Source organism: Rutidosis leptorrhynchoides, chromosome 3 (genome assembly GCF_046630445.1).
Source record: "Rutidosis leptorrhynchoides isolate AG116_Rl617_1_P2 chromosome 3, CSIRO_AGI_Rlap_v1, whole genome shotgun sequence".
NCBI classification, from domain to species: domain Eukaryota; kingdom Viridiplantae; phylum Streptophyta; class Magnoliopsida; order Asterales; family Asteraceae; genus Rutidosis; species Rutidosis leptorrhynchoides.
Genome location: NC_092335.1, coordinates 121177288 through 121196602, shown reverse-complemented (window position 1 = coordinate 121196602; position 19315 = coordinate 121177288). Strand labels below are relative to the sequence as shown.

General features: G+C 28.8%; 1 non-coding gene across 1 annotated transcript; it reads left to right on the top strand.

Annotated features, from left to right (window-relative positions):
• Positions 1 to 5466: 5466 nt before the first annotated feature.
• Positions 5467 to 5573, top strand: LOC139903747 (small nucleolar RNA R71). Its single transcript, XR_011778542.1, has one exon. It is a non-coding gene; the product is annotated as a small nucleolar RNA R71 (small nucleolar RNA).
• The last annotated feature ends 13742 nt before the right edge of the window (positions 5574 to 19315 follow it).

Sequence of the window (19315 nt, the reverse complement as noted above, 5' to 3'; positions counted from 1 at the left end):
ATGCCCTTTTTTATTAAGTCTGGTAATCTAAGAATTAGGGAACAGACGCCCTAATTGATGTGAACTCTAAAGATAGATCTATCGGGCCCAACAAGCCCCATCCAAAGTACCGGATGCTTTAGTACTTCAAAATTTATATCATGTCCGAAGGAGGATCCCGGAATGATGGGAATATTCTTATATGCATATTGTTAATGTCGGTTACCAGGTGTTCAATCCATATGAATGATATTTTTGTCTCTATGCATGGGACGTATGTTTATGAGAAATGGAAATATGAAATCTTGTGGTATGTTAAAATTATGAAATGATTATTTATGTAAAACTAATGAACTCACCAACCATTTGGTTGACACTTGAAAGCATGTTTATTCTCAGGTATGAAAGAAATCTTCCGCTGTGCATTTGCTCATTCTAAAGATATTATTAGAATCATTCCTGACGTATTTTAAAAGACGTTGCATTCGAGTCGTTGAGTTCATCAAGAATATTATTAAGTCATTTATAGTTTGGATATATTATGAGATAGCATGCATGCATGTCAACTTTCAATGTAAAGGAAGTTTGTCATTTAAAAACGAATGCAATATTTGTAAAATGTATCATATAGAGGTAAAATACCTCGCGATGTAATCAACTATTGTAATTCGTTTATAATCGGTATGGACTTCGTCCAGATGGATTAGGACGGGTCCTTTCAATGTACATGCGATATCTTTTAAATACAATACACCTTTCTCGTGTACGAAATCATCTTTCATAAATCTTAGTAACCGTACACATATCTCGTGCACAAAAATAACATACACATAACCTGTGTAAAAAAATCATTCTCTCGATACATAACATTCATATCAATTGGTGGCAATTATCATGTCCACATAATTCAATGGTGGCAATTATCATGTCCACATAATTCAATGGTGGCAATTATCATGTCCACATAATTCAACAGTGGTAATTATCATGTCCACATAATTCAACAATAATCAACATAACTTCTGTCTGCATAATAATTCATTCGAGGAATGTTTTGCTTGTGTCTATCTCGTCAAACATTTATAAAAGCATTTCATGTATTCGCAGTTCAAAATATATTTCAAAAGCATTTAATAAAGCAGTTGTAAAAACAGCACATGTATTCTCACTCCCAAAAATGTAAAGTGTAAAAGGGAGTAAATGAACTCACGCATATAAATATTGTAAAACAATTAATAAAGCATTTGCATGTATTCTCAGCCCAAAAACGTAAAGAGTAAAAGGGAGCAAATGAACTCACGCATATAAATATTGTAAAATAATTAATAAAGCATTTGCATGTATTCTCAGCACAAAAACGTAAAGAGTAAAAGGGAGCAAATGAACTCACTATACGATATTTTGTAGTAAAAATATGCATACGACGATACTGAACAATGCAGGGTTGGCCTCGGATTCACGAACCTATATCAAGTATATATATTAACACATATAATTGTACTCAAGTAATTTCATCTATTAATTATATAATATATATATATATTTAGTGTTGTAGTTATATAAAATTTATACTAGATTGTAATTATAATATATATATTTTATTTACTATATCTTAAATTATATGTTATCGATATTTATCCTGTATATATATTTAAAATAATTAATGATTATAGTAATATCAATATATATACATATATAATTAGTATTATATTAGTAATTTGTTATATGTATCCTTTATATATATATATAAAATACGTTTAATATAAAATTATATGTAAAAAATATATATTTTTATATGTAGAATATTTATTTGTCATAAAAATAATGATAATAATAATGATCTTTAATAAAAATGATAGTTTTAATAAACATGAAAATTTTTGTAATAATGATAATACTAATAATAATAAGAATGATAATAATTCTAATAATAATACTAATAATAATAATAATAACAACAATAATAATCATGTTAATAATCTAAAAGGAGATTACCTTCAAAGAGATTTAATAAGCTTCCTAAATAAAAATTGTCAGAGCCCGGCCTCGAACCCACGTCCTCTCGTTCCCCTACCAAACGTCCAACTATCTGCTCTACTTCTCATTTCTGTTTTTAATTCATACACATGTCTATATATGTGTATTCGGCCCAACAACATTAAGTAGCCCAGTAGCAATTTGATAAGTCCAATAAGTAAAATTGATTCATAAGCCCAATATAATAGTCCATTAACAATAGTCCTGCTAGTTTCTGGAGCCCAACAAAAATGGTCCGGTTGTTTTTATTGTTAGTGCAAACGAAAAAAAAATAAAAGAGGCCGTCGTCTTCAATTCTTCCTTGTCTCATCATACAGTTTCAATCGAAAAGAAAAAAAAAATAACCGCTGCAGCAGTTGTTAGAGACGGTTGTGGTGTAATTGATAGAAAACAACTAAGTTCACATCATCATCACCATGATCTAATCGTCCTCATCTTAATAGAATAGAGTAGCAGCAACAACAGTTAACAGAAAAATGAAAGAAAGAAAAAGAAAAGAAAAAAAAATACTGTAGGTCGTCTTCTTCGTTTAATATCATGCATCATTATCATCGTATTTTCTTCATTGTATTAGAAACAGGATAGAAGGGAGCTGTAGCAACAATAAACAGGTGGTTTCAAGGGATTTATAGTTGTGTTTATCCAATTGAAAGTAAACAGAAAGAAAAACGTAATTGCAACATAAAAATTCATGGCGGTTTCTTAATGGTTATGGGTTGTGTATGGTGGTGATTTGGGATTGTTTACAATGAAGTAAAAAGGATAGAAGCAGTAATTAAAGGTAGCGGAGATGATGTAGTCGTTGAAAAAAAAAATTGAGCAGCGGTTTAACCAGTCATTGGTGGTTTGTTGTGTTTGTTCCAAAGGTTGTAATAGAAAATTTTAAACAGAAGAAAGAAAAATAGGAAGGTGGCGTAGTAAACAGCTGCAAACAACAGTGAAAACTAGCAGAGGTCGTGGTGATTTGGTAGACTGAGATGATGGCGTGATGTTGTTGGTTACTCAACGAAGAATCAAGGTGATGGTTAAGGTGGTGGTGATGTATAGCTCACGATGGTTTGTGGTGGCGGTGGTTTTCATGGTGGTGAACGGTTGTGATGGTGGGGTGGCCGATGGTTGCCGGGTGTTCAAGGTGGAAGTGGGTTAGTTTAAATAAGTGTTTTGTGTTAATGTATATGTGCATGTCTATAAGCATATGTATATGAATATATATAATATGTGAGTGGTGGTGTATTGGTTATGATTTTGATCATATGGAAACAGAAATCAACAAGTTGGGATATTTGTGATTAGTGGTGGGTTCCTCTTATCTCATAACTCACTCTATATATATATAAATATAAAACTAATAATAGTTAATAATAATAATTATAATATAGTTTAGTAATAAGGCATGTGATGGTATATGTTTGATTGACTATAAAACAAAGACAAACTTACGTAGGAGTCCCACTTGTAGTTGTTGGATGGATGGAAAATGCATGTATGTATAAGTTAAGTATCATATTCATATTCATATGAGCTATATATTGCACAGATAAGTTCATTAATCAACAATAGTGATTGAATAATAATAATAATTTAATAATAATTAACAATAATAAACTTAATCACAATCATGTAAAGAACGTGCAGGAGGAACAGTGCAGCCAGATATTCTACCGACAGTTTTCTTGGATATTAAATCGTGTCCATTGCTAAACAGTTAAAATATAAAAGTGTTCCTAAAAATTCCAAATTTTTAGATTAAGTATATTTAATTATTTCACTCATTAACTGTTTGAAACCTGATAAAAAATGTTCGATAATTATTTATTTTATGTTCCAATGTATATGTACAGAGTACTAGTATTTAATCTTAAAAAGGTAAAAATATTTTCATGAAGCCTAAAATCTTCGTAATCGATTTACAGTTCAACCTTCATTTTAAATCTTCATACATATGTACTATATCATTATGAACACTAAAGAAATGTCAACCGGGTGATACAGACGTTTACAGAATAGGTCCAAAATCATATTTATTCAATATGCTCTTTATATATATAAGAACAGTTTTAAATAATAAATTTTTACTAAGTAAATATATTTATTAATTATATACTTTAAACAATTAAATTTAATATAACAATATATATATACACAAGTAATATTTATATATATACTTACACACACACACACACACACACACATATATATATATATATATATATACATATTTACAAACACTGGTTCGTGAATCATCGGAATTTGTCAAAGGGTAAATGAATACATGAACATAGTTCAAAATTTTTGAGACTTCAATATTACAGACTTTGCTTATCGTGTCGGAAACATATAAAGATTAAGTTTAAATTTGGTCGGAAATTTTCGGGTCGTCACATCGGATATGGAATTGGAGGTTTGTATACCTTCAATGGTGGTTGATTTTGAGTCTTTGGTGCACTTGTGGTTGGCATCGTATTTTCTTCCACCACAGGTTCGTTTTCTTGTGAAACATGAATAGGAGTGAGAGGCTTTGGAATCTCTGGGTTAATGGTTAACCCAGTTCGCGTAGTGATTGAATTAACTTGTGAAATATTACTTGAATTTTGAGTTTCCTTACCCTTAGGGTTTGGTTGCGTGTTTGATGGTAAAGTGCCCGATTGCCTTTCAGCAAGTAATTGGGATATTCTTCCCATATCTCTTTCAAGGTTTTGAATTGACGCTTGATGATTCCTTTGTACTTGCTCGTTTTCCGTTTGGGATTGATGAAGTTGTCTCTTCACTTGCTCATTCGTTTCTGATTGAATTTTGACAAAATTCATCATAACTTCTTCAAAGTTAGATTTCTTCTATACTGGTTGCCTGTTATGATTTTGTTGTTGATATGGTAATTGAGGTAACGGTTGTTTTCGAAAATTTTGTTGAGGTGGAAATGGAGGTTGGTTTCTATTGAAAAAGCCAGGTGGTCCATTTCTTTGAAAAGCAAAATTCTTCGGGTTTTGATATCCTGGGTTTGTAGGTTGATAATTAGAATTTCCTCCTTGAAAATTTCCTTGTCTTTGATTGGCCATAAAATTAACTTGTGCTACTGAGTTCATTGGCCGATCATTGATATCACAATCTTTTGTGAAATGTGGTTGTCCACAGATTTCACATCCTACTTGTAATGCTAAAACTGTTGAATTTAGTTTCTCTATTTCTCTTCCAAACTTTTTGAATTGATTCGACAGTGAAGCTATAGTTGTGTTGTTGTCTTCATTTTCTTCAAGGCTTGCCACCGTCCTTCTAGGTAATTGATCGCTAGACGGTGTCCATTCAAAAGTATGAACTGACATGTCTTCTAACATGTCATACGCTTGATTTGGTGATTTGTACATAAATACTCCTCCAGTGGAGGAATCTAATATACCACGAGTATGTTCATCAATACCACGATAAAAAGTTTGAACTATTTGCCCTTTTTGCAATCCGTGTTGCGGACAATTTCGTAACATTCTTTTTTATCTTTCCCATGCATCATAAAGAGTTTCATCCGACTTTTGTTTAAAAGTGGTGATTTCAGTTCTAAGTTTTTCGGCTTTTGCCGGTGGGAATAATCAGGTAATGAATTTTTCTCTTAATTCGTTAAAAGTTGTGATAGAATCAGGTTTTGATGCTTTCAACCATGCTTTTGCGTCTCCGATTAACGAGTACGGAAAAGTTCTTAACTTAAATGCATCTGAAGAAACATCTTTGTTTTTGTACAGTTCCCATAAATCTTCAAAAGCTTCTAAATGTTCTATCGGATTATTATTAAGTCTTCCATCGAATTGGTTTTCACGAACCATGTGCATAAACTGCCCCTTGACTTCCCAGTTTTCAGCCTCAATTTCAGGTCTTCTTATAGGTGCAAGTGCGAGAGGGGGAACAGTTTCTCTGGTATTTCACATCGGTAGATCATTTGGATCAGGTGTTACTTCAGCCATTTCTTCTTTAATGACGATGGTTTCAGGTTCAGTTTTGATTTCTGGTTGACCACTAGTCTTTCCTACTTGTTTTTTGATATTTTTCGGTGTTTTCGGTTGACTAGTACTACCTAATTTTTTTGTTTTTCTTGTTTTAATCTTTTGTTCAAGTTTCTTTCAGGTTCTGGATTAAGTGCAACGAGTTTAGGATTTCCTGAACGGGTCATACAATTACAAAATTGTATGTAATCTTGAAGGATTTATTCACTAAGTGTATAAACATTGAACTTTCTTGAAAATGAATTTTCACGAAAGGATCAAATAACATAAAAACAATGATAAAAACCTTTAAACAAACAGATTTTTCTTCTGATTTTGCCCACGTTTCGAATAGCCAAAAAATGCAGCAGAGGGGCAGGATTCGTTTTGTCTCAATATAATTGAGTACTGTTTGGCTCCAATAACCCAGTCCACGTACAAATCTAACTATTACTACGAATCAAAAAAATTATCTATTTATTTAACTGCCAACTTCCCCGGCAGCGGCGCCAAAAAGTTGATGTGCTTGAAGATCGTGTCCTTTTATTTTGATCGAATTTAGATTGAATTTATTACATGAATTGGTTGTGATTATATGGTGTTCTTATGATTTTGGATTGATTTCACACATATAGGCAACTTTGTCCTATCCGTATAGTAATAGTTTATTTGGTAAATCCGGTTCGTTCCACAGGGAAATGGAGTTTTCAAGGTTTTAATCGCTAAAAGTTAATCTATTAAAAGGGGGATTTTGGATTAGGGTTTACTACTTAATTGAACGAAATTTAAATTTAACTAAAACGAAATAACTAAATTAACGACAATAAAAATACAATTTAACTAATTTGACAAAATAGAAGAAATAAGGTTTTTCATGGCAATATAGCAAAATAGTAAAAAGTAATTAAAATTTACTATATGGTAAAAAGTGAAATTGAAGAGATTTAAAATAAGGTAAAGTAGTGGCTACTAAAATTTGTCCCCTCTGGATTTATGGATTGTTTTTAAGTCCGGTTATGATGTTTTAATATATATCCTTATATTTTATCTTTCGATTTATAAAGATTTAACTAACTAAAATTAAATCTAACTTTCGTTTCGATCTCGTTTTAGTGAATTAAATTATACCCTGATAATTTAAATTAAGATTTAATCCAGTTTTTACTTTCGTTAAAACCAAAATTATAACGGTCTTACCCTTTTTATAATTACACGATTATATAAGCTATAATATTACCCAAACCATCGAATCACACTTCTAAATTGTTGTCAATAATTTGTCCATATGTCCGTCTAGATCACCGAGATGTTGAAGCATAATTTATGTCAATTTAATGCACTTTCGTTTATCAATTTTAATAAATTATGTGATAAGGGTGAAAATATTAAATTATATAACAATGAGTCGGTGATTAAACTTAATATTAAAAATAGTCAAAGTTACATCATAATATTATAATATGGTTCAATCCATTTGTCCAGAGGTTCTACATTTTAGTTACCACTATGGATATTTAGTTGGACATTATAACGGCGTAAAAATATAAATTATATAAAATGGACATAATAAAAATAATAAATAAATAACAATAATAACGACGATAATAATAAATATTACGATAACAATAATAATAATAACAATAATAATAATAATAATAATAATAATAATAATAATAATAATAATAATAACAATAGTAATAACAACGATAATAACGATAATAACGATACGCGAAAATAAAGTTGGGACGTGGAGACTTACAGTGAGTTGGAACGGTAAAAAGCGATATTATTAGCGTAGCGGTACACGGACAGAACTTTGACTTAAAACTCGTAAATTAAACGTTACAATAACTTTATTATTAAAATAAGCTTAAATTAAAATTAAAATTATAAATATATATTATGAATATTACAGAAGAGAAATGAAAACTGATGTGTATAAAGCTCGAGCAAACTGGCTTTTTATAGATATGTGGCCTGCTACAGTAACCCATGCGATCGCATGGGTTTTATGCCTATTTCCCATGCGATCGCATGGCCGCCAGATCCAGCTCACAATTTTTTGGATTTTTACTTGTCGACATATTATAAAAATATATATAATATATAAATAATTTATATAATTATTTAAATATTATATTATATTCTTGTGCATAGTTGACTCATAATTTTGGCTCCGATGTCTCGTACATTTATGCCCGGTTTATGTCTCAGTCCCGGTTTCTAGAACGTCTTTTCGTACAATTTAATATCGTGTAATTTGCGTTTCGCGACTTGCATTCTTGTCAATCTTTAGACGTTTTTCTTCGATAATTTAAACCACTTGGAGTGTAACTTGTACGTTTGAGCATTTTAGACGTTTTTGCCTTTTAAATCTTCGTTTTCGACTTTAAATCTTCATTTTTGAGAGATCTTCGTCTTTCGTCTTCGCACTTATTTATTTAAACAATTACAATTAAAAATAAGGAAATTACAATTAAAAACATTACATTTTGGAACGATATTGTGACTAAATATATGTTCATTTTAAACAATATCAATATCCTTAAAATGAGCTAATGCACATCGGAAGATTTCTTTAATACCTGAGAATAAACATGCTTTAAAGTGTCAACCAAAAGGTTGGTGAGTTCATTAGTTTATCATAATCAATCATTTCCGTAATAGTAATAGACCACAAGATTTCATATACATAAACGTTTTAATAAAAATATTCTAAGTGGTTGAGCACTTGGTAACCATATTTAACATTTAATCAACGTCGCATATTCCCTTTATTATGAAATCTCACTACACTGTACCAAGTGTAGTCACTGAAACGAAGTACTGTGCAACCGTTGAATACGGGTCTTCCAGTCCGGTTGGGGTTGTCAGGCCCGATAGATCTATCAACAGGATTCGCGTTTACAATACCGCATGTAAATGGTAGTTACCAAGCTATTAGGGAAAAATATGCAAAGTGGTACAACTCAACGTAGAATATGTTTTTAGTACTTGTGTCCATTTCGTAAAATAGTTATAAAACAGTGCATGTATTCTCAGCCCAAAAATATATATAAAAATGGAGTAATGAAACTCACAATATTGTATTTCGTAGCAATTATGTATATGATGAGATGACCCGTCCCAATCCATTAGGACGAATACAATAACATATGATTACATCGCGAGGTATTTGACCTCTATATGATATATTTTACAACCACTGCATTCATTTTTAAAAGACAACCTTTCATTACATCAAAAGTTGACAGGTATGCATACCATTTCATAATATCCAAACTATAAATGACCTAATCTGTCATTTACTTAATAATAATCTCTAATGAATTTCAATGACTCGAATGCAACGTCTTTTGAAATATGTCAAGAAGGACTCCAAGTAATATCCTTAAAATGAGTTAATGCACAGCGGAAGATTTCTTTCAAACCTGAGAATAAACGTGCTTAAAAGTGTCAACCAAAAGGTTGGTGAGTTCATTAGTTTATCATAATCATTCATTTCCATCATTTTAATAGACCACAAGAATTTCATTTCTAGTTCTCATAAATATACGTCCCATGCATAGAGACAAAAATATCATTCATATGGATTGAACACCTGGTAACCGACATTAACAAGATGCATATAAGAATATCCCCTATCATTTCGGGAAACCCTTCGGACATGATATAAACAAAACGAAGTACTAAAGCATCCGGTACTTTGGATGGAGTTCGTCAGGCCCATAGATCTATCTTTAGGATTCGCGTCAATTAGGGTGTCTGTTCCCTAATTCTTAGATTACCAGACTTAATAAAAAGGGGCATATTCGATTTCGATAATTCAACCATAGAATGTAGTTTCACGTACTTGTGTCTATTTTGTAAAACATTTATAAAAATTTCGCATGTATTCTCAGCCCAAAAATATAAAGGGTAAAAAGGCAAATGAAACTCACCATACTGTATTTTGTAGTAAATTTGCCTAATAATTTAGATTAAATCATAGTGTACCACAATCCTAATGCTCGAGTCTAATATGCAAAAGTTAACAAAAGTCAATTTGACTCGAAATGATTTTCAAAATTTATACATGATTATTATATAGTTTAAATATCGTCGTTTTTATATATTAAGATATTTTAAAAGATTTATTAGAGTAAATAATATAATTCATTTATTGATAAATAAAACTTTATTTAAAAATATACTTTTATATATCTTAAGTAATAAATTTATAAAGTTCATTTAACATCATAAAAGTATTACAATAGGTTTTATTAAAGTAGTTATATTATTTGTATTATATATTTATTTGATAAAATAATATTGATAATAATAACAAGTAAAAGTTGTATTATTTTTAATAGTAATTATTATTATTCTATTAAAAAAATTATCAATATTTATATTTATTAAAAATGATATTATGATAAAATGATAATCCTAATTATAATAACTTTAATATTTACGATACTTTTTAATATTAACTTTAAAATAATAATTTTATTTAGAATGATAATAATAATGATATTTTATAATAACAATGACACTTTTATTAAAAGGATAATTTTTGTTAAAATAAGATTTTTAATATTAACGATACTTTTAAAAATAATAGTAATGATAAGAATAATGAAAAATAGTAATTTTATCTAAATCACTATCTTACGATATTTTAATTTCGTCATGATACTCATACTCATTATCTCCTAATTTATTCGTTTAATAGTTTTTAATCATCTTTTATATCGTCTTTGTGTTAATGATAATAATAGTAATTATAATAATTAGGTGTTACTAATATTAGTTTTTAATCATAATAATACTAATGATAATAAATATTATGATAATATTTATGATAATTATAACGATAGTAATAATAATAAAAATAACAATTTTTAATGATAATACTTTTTATTGATAATGATAATAATAATAATAATAATAATAATAATAATAATAATAATAATAATAATAATTAGATAAAAATTATAACGACGATAATAACGACGATAATAATAATCATTTTTAATAATAATATCAAAAATTCAATTGACTATAACTTCTAATCCGTTCATCGAAACCATTCGACATCTAAAGGAAAAGTTCTTAATCTTTCGCTAGCTTTCCAATGACATGCATATCTTATACCTTATCTCAATCGCAGGTGTAACTAATTCGAGATTCAACATAGCCTAACTAAGGGCAATATCAAAAGTACAAGCATGCATAATCCTATTTTCTCGAGCACTAGTCAGGGATACACTATTTAATATAAAAAAGTTAAGTTTTAAGTGCTCACGTATCAATATTGAGATTCAATATTGCAGGAGAGGTACGTAGATGCAACGGAGTCGATAAACACTCGATGGACCTCATGAGCTATACCCCTGATCCATACCCATCACCTCCATAGCTATAACCCATAATTTCCTTAGCCCTATCCTACTCGAAAACCAGTTTTGAGATAATTTGTCCATGACCTCGTCGTAGTATTTAATGTATTATAATATCGCTCCCAATACTACTAATACTAATAATAATAAGATTAATATTAATAATCTTAATATTAGTAATAATAATAATAATATAAATATAAATATATACGGAGTAATATTGAGTGTTATGTGTGTGTTTAAAGTCTAGACGATCGAGCTTTTAAGCAATCTCTCCCACCTAACCCCCCATGCGATCGTATGGGGCTTGAATGGTATAGCCATGCGATCACATGGCTAAGTGAACATGGCCACATATGACTTTTTGATCCTGCCGACACCTTTACATCTTACATTACACACATGCGTAAGTTATATATTATTTTTAATATATATTATATTTAATCTTTAGAATTAATTAAATATTATATTATATTTACGCTCATGGTAAAAATATAATTTTTACAAAAATGACACGGTCATGGTTTCACGACTCATGTACCACTTTCAGTTTTTCGAGCGCACTTTCGTAAGTTTAGAAAACTAGCCTTTTACGTTACGCGACGTGTACCTTTAGTAATAGTTTGATTTATGCATCAATAAATTACTTTGTAAAAATGTATCTTAGAAAATTTGAGCGTCGTGGTCATTTGCTTCTATAAATCAGTGACTCGTTGTTTACCAAAATATATTATTTTAAATTGGGACGTTTTATGACTAAGTTAAAAAATATATATGTTTTTATTTAAAATTGTAAGTTTGCACAATATATATATATATATATATATATATATATATATATATATATATATATATATATATATATATATATATATATATATATATATATATAATATGAAATATTTATCAAATGATATAATATTTAGTCTTTCAAAACCAAATAGATTTCAAAGTTCGTTTTAACTCGTTTTTAAATAATAGTAGTTATTTTACTAAATAATGTTTTTAATATGAAAACTAAAGGGTTGCTTTATATAGGAACACGAGTTAATCAAGTAAAGTATATTTTTAAAATTTAAACGGGAATGATTACTAACTTTTAACTAATTCATGTTAATGACACTTTTGTAAATCACTTTTATCAAATATTTCGGATATCGTTAAAAAGGAAAGGTTTTCAAAATCAAAGTGGACCTCTTAACAGAGACTCGTAATCTTAATTCAATGTAACTGATAATTCAATCATTAAATATTATCTTTTAATTTCATCGATAAACATATTGAAACAATTACGTCTATGTAAAATATTAAACGTTTAATACTTTGTTAATGTTTTCCAGTTTTACATATACACATATACATATATAATCATAACCGTTCATTTACTAGTTCGTGAATCGTCGGAGTTTGGTCGAGGTTAAATGAATGTATGAACATAGTTTAAAATTCTTGAGATTTAACTTTACAAACTTTGCTTATCGTGTCGGAATAATATAAAGATTAAAGTTTGAATTTGGTCAGAAATTTCCGGGTCGTCACATATGACGGCACTGAACAAGTGCAGGGTTTGTCTCGGATTCACGAACCTATATTAAGTATATATATTTATATGTTGGTCAATATCTGTCTAACAATTTGGGTCAAGTCATAGTGTATCACAATCCTAATGCTCGAGACCAACATGCAAAAATCAACAAAAGTCAACTTTACCCAAAATGACTTTCCAAAATCTATACATGTTTATTATATAACTTATATATACTCGTTTTATATATGTAAATATATTTATCAGATCTTATTATACTAAATAATACAAGTCATTTATTAATAAATAAAAATTTATATTTAAATTCATATATGATAAAAATATACTTTTATATATCTCAAGTAATAAAATTTATAAAATTCACTTAATATCATAAAAATATAGTGGTATGTATTATTAATGTAATTATATTACGTGTGGTAAAAATATCTTTGTACGCATATTTATTTGATAAAATAATATTGATAATAATAATAATGATAAAAATAATAAAATGATAGTTTCAATAAAAATATTAATTTTTAGTAATCAAGATAATTTTAGTAATAACATCAACTGATAACAATTATAATAATCGTTTTAATAATAATATTAAAATTAATAATAATTCAGTTGACCATATCTTTTAATCCGTTCATCGAACCCACACGATTTCTAAATGAAAAGTTATTAACTTTTCTTTAGCTTTTCAACGACATGCATATCATATACCTTATCTCAGTAGCATATGTATTAAATTCGTGATTTATCATAAACTATTTAACGACAAAACTAAGCATACAAACATGCATAATCATATATACTCGAGCAATAGTCAGGGATACACTATTAATATGTAAAAGATAAGATATGAATGCTCACGTATCAATATTGTGATTCAATATTGCAGAAAAGTACGTAGACGCACCGAAAATGATAAACGTTAGGTTGACCTCACGAGCAATACCCTCGAACAATACCCATAACCTCCATAGCTATAACCCATAATTTCCTTAGCTCTATCCCATTTGAAAACTTATTTTGAAATCGTCTGAATATAACTCCGTCGTAGTATTTTATGTATACTAATAATATCTTGAAATAATACTAAGTAAATATATATATGTAATTCGATTGAGAGAGTTTAGAGAAATATATTTTCAAGTTTCTATGAAATAATGAAACCTATTGAATTCTATTTATAATAAATTTTTGAATTATTAAAGTGAATTATTAAAGTATGAATTATTAAAGTGAATTATTAAAGTATGAATTATTAAAGTGAATTATTAAAGTATGAATTATTAAAGTGAATTATTAAAGTGAATTATTAAAGTTAAAGTAAAGTAAAGTAAAGTTAAAGTAAAGTAAATGTAAAGTTAAAGTATAGTAAAAGTATAAAACTATGTACATATAATACGCGTATAAATATATTTAATATTAATTTAAATCGTTATATCATAAAACATTTTAGAAAAGTAGAATTATATATATTCATAATAGGTTTCAAGTTTTTAAATTACAGTCTGTTGGTGAAGCATGGGATAAAGTCCAAAGGTTTAATAAACGTATGAAATCATCTTAATGAAAAATGTCTAGTTACTTAACTTGTCGATATCCAACATCTAAGTTATTTACACTTCACGTTCTTACTTATAGATCACTTTACCATTTTCCGAATATTGTCAAAAAGAATAGATTTCTTAAATCACAGTGGACCTCATAACATTGGCTCGTAATCATATCATAATGTATCTGATAATTCAATCATTTGATATTATCTCTTAATACTGTCGATAAATATATCGAAACAAATACGTTCATGTAAAGTATCATATATCTAATACTTTGTTAATGTTTTCAGTTAATATTATATATTATATATACATATCTATATACACATAATTGTTCGTGAATCGTCGAACACGGTCAAAGGGTAATTGATTACATGAATGTAGTTCCAAACTTTTTGAGATTCAACATTACAAATTCTGCTTATCGTGTCAGAAACATATAAAGGTTAGGTTTAAATTTGGTCAAAAATTTCCGGGTCGTCACATTATTTTTCCTCCACTACATTTGTTAATTCTATTCTGGTTTATGATTAACAAACACTCACTACCCGTTCTTTCTTTTCTATTTAGCACACTACCCGTTCTTTCTTTTCTATTTATCACACAAGGCAAAACATTTTCCTTCCACTTGTATCTAAACCTCTACTTGATTTCTACTTTCTCACTAACACACAAGATATTACAAACGAATAATAGAGGCGGCTAAGGTGTTTTTCTTTTCTTCTTTGATTACCCTTATTATTAATATCTTATTATTATCAATTATTAGGATGGCTTTATAGTTACAGTTATATCTATATGTGCTGGCATCAATCATTCACATCTATCATATACTATATCCTCCTTTAGATTAATAACTCAAAAACCACAATCATCATCTTTATTATTATCGTTTCCATTCCTGTTTCTTCCTTCTGTTCCGATCGAAAGCCATGCACCAAAACAAACCGCCTGCTGCTGTGTTTCTACAGCCTTGAAACCCACATACAGAGATAAATAAAACCATCCTCCATCTTTCTCTTTTTAATATTTCTGTTTACAAACATATACATATATATATATATATATATATATATATATATATATATATATATATATATATATATATATATATATATATATATATATATATATATATATATATATATATATATATATATATATATATATATATATGAGATATAGGCTTAAACAAACTACCACCTTCATTCTTCCTACTTGATCTACATTCATCTATCAAACCACCCATCTTCATTCATCACCATAAAAACTGTTTGCTGCTGTCCGGTTCTGTTTGAGATCGAAAACCAACCAAGTCACCAACACAAACACAACTTCATCAACACCCGCTTCAATTACTGTTGCTGCATTTTTTTTTCTATTATCCGAAATCCATCAACCAAACAACCATCACCTCTATCAAGAATCATGTAACCCACTACTATTTTCGGGTCATCCTTATTACTTCTGATGTTCGACAATCATCACCATTTTTTTATGAAAACCACAACCACAATCGTCAATCTTCAAACACTCATGATCACCCTAACCATCACTATCCGAAACTCCACGACACAACCAAGAACTATTCGTTGCTATTCGGTTTCACTAAATGGTTCAAAAACTCACAAACCATAACCATCACAATCAAAACGATCACTTGGAACTTGTATACATGCTTACTATTTCTATCCTTGTCAATCATCAAACCAAAACAACAACCACCATGAAAACCCATTTTCTACTTATTCGACCAACACCCACAAAAAAACTCACCACCTTAATCACTCTACAACTACTATATTTTTACAGCTATTCATCAGTCCATAAACCACCACCTCGATCCCTTTTATTTCTGGTTTAGACCCATAACAAACTCAAAACATCACCACTACAAACACCACTATAACATCATGCAAGAACCTTCTGCTAGTTGCTATTGTTTATTAATTTCTGTTCGAAACCACTGCTGCAAGGAATCAAACAAGCAGCCTGAACAGCTGCTGCATTCCTGTTTATTTCTGTCGAAAACAACCAAAACAAACTACCTTATTTACTGCTGCTACAGTGACTGTTTTCTACCAGACTTCCATGGTAACTCCACCTGCAAACAACCATCGGTGAGCTGCTATACTCTTACTTCACTGTTTCCTAATCGATACCCAAAATCACAAAATCAATCTATCCCCTAAAATACAATCAATTTTATAATTCAACAAAAACAACAAAATTGTAACTATACATAATAAAATTCAATATAATCGATTCAAATTCGAATAAATTAAAAGTTAATCAAATTGTACATAGATCTGTAATTGTATATATATCGATTGTAAAAGAGAATCAAACCCTGCGATGACTGATGATGAATGATGATGATGGTAACAATGATGTTACGATGATGATGATCTGAGAATAACGATGTTATGATGGTCGATGATGAGAAAAGTTAAGCATGATTAGGGTTGTTTGCTGCTACAAAATCTCAGGAAGACATCGAATGAAATTGGGTGCTGTTCCGAATGAACTCCAGTACCCTGTATCGATCAGTTAAATTAGAACATGGATTGAGCTGGTGGATCTAATTACCTACACTAATGGACATTTAAACTTGGACTCCTTTAACACATAAATGGGCTATACTATTGGACTCCTTAAAACTTTAATAGACTTAATTGACATTTAAGTATAATGAGTATTATTATTATTATTATTATTATTATTATTATTATTATTATTATTATTATTATTATTATTATTATTATGAATGATATTACTAATATAAAGTATTATTATTAAGTATTTTTAAGTTTTAAGAATTATCATCAGAATTATTATTATTGTAAAAAAAATAAAAATAAATAAATAATAATAATATAACTTTTATATTTATTATTGTCATTAATATGATTTTTTATAATTTTTTATTACCATTGAAACTATAATTATTATTATTACTATTAGAATTATCATTACCTTATTTATCATTATTATTTACTATTATTTTTATAAAAATTACTGTTATTATCAACTTTATGAACATTAGACTTATTATTATTATAATTATCATTATTATTTTTAACATTAATATTATTATTTTTAACATTATTATTATTAATATTATCATTAGTATTACTGATATTATTATTAGTATTATTATTATTATTGCAACAAATATTAATTATGTAAAATATAATTATTACATATACCATATGTATAACTAATATTACAAATTACTATGTCTTAATATATTAACTAATATATTATTATTATAATATTAATTAAATTATATATAAGATAAGTATTATAACATATTATAAGTATTAATAAAATTAGATATAAGAATAATAATCTTAATACATAAAAAAAAATATACATAAGTTTAGTTGATTTATATTTTAATGTGTTAATATATATACATTATATAGGTTCGTGAATCCGAGGCTAACCCTGCATTGTTCAATGTCGTCATATGTATTTTTACTACAAAATACAGTATTGTGAGTTCATTTGATTCCCTTTTACTCTTTACATTTTTGGGACTGGGAATACATGCTCTGTTTTTACAACTACTTTATTAAATGCTTTTGAAATATATTTTGAACTGAGAATACATGAAATGCTTTTATAAATGTTTGACGCGATATGACAAAAGCCAAACATTCCTCGAATGAATTATTATGCAGACAGAAGTTCTGTGGATTATTATTGAATTAGTTGGACGTGATAATTGCCACTAATTGTTGTGAATATTTTCCCCTGATTATTATTGCTTGGTAACCTAAGAATTTGAAACGGGTATGACCCTAATTCACACGAATCCTAAAGGTAGCTACCGGGTTTAACACTGCCACCCAGAATGTTCACTAGACGGAAGTGCTAGTGGGCGTGGTGTTTAGTACTTTGAAGCTTATATATTATACAGATGAGATGTTCTGTTTTTGGGGATATTATTTATGCGCATTATATGTTAAGATCGGTTACCAAGCCAAGCAATGAAAGCAAAGTGAATGTTATGTATCGAGAGAATGATTTTATACACAGGTTATGTGTATGATATTTTTGTACACGAGATATGTGTACGGTTACTAAGATTTATGAAATGGTTTCGTACACGAGATAGGTGTACTGTATTTGAATCTTGTGGTCTATCAAAATGATGAATTTTATTGTTTACGATAAACTTATGAACTCACCAACCTTTTGGTTGACACTTTAAAGCATGTTTATTCTCAGGTATGATAAAAATCATTCACTGTGCATTTGCTCATATTAGAGATATTACTTGGAGTCATTCATGACATATTTCAAAAGACGTTGCATTCGAGTCATTGAGTTCATCAAGATTATTATTAAGTCAATTATAGTTGGATATATTATGAAATGGTATGCATGCCATCAACTTTCGTTGTAAGGAAAGTTTGTCTTTTCAAAACGAATGCAATGTTTGTAAAATGTATCATATAGAGGTCAAGTACCTCACGATGTAACCAAATGTAATGTATTCGTCCAGATGGATTAGGACGGATCGTTATAGGTGGTATCAGAGTGGTGGTCTTAGCGAATCAGGTCTTGCATTAGTGTGTCTAACTAGTAGTTGTTAGGATGCATTAATGAGTCTGGCCTTCGACCGTGTCTGCATGTCAAAATTTTTGCTTATCATTTCTAGTCGGAAATCATCTGCTTATCATCCTTAGGAATTTACCTGCTTATCATTCTTAGTCTAGACACATCTTATTTCATTGACTGCATGAACAGTGTTTAGACAAAATTCATATCTTAGCGTATCTGCTAATCCATATCTTAGGGTATCTGTTACTGTTGACTGCCTGACATATGCCGTAAATTCCT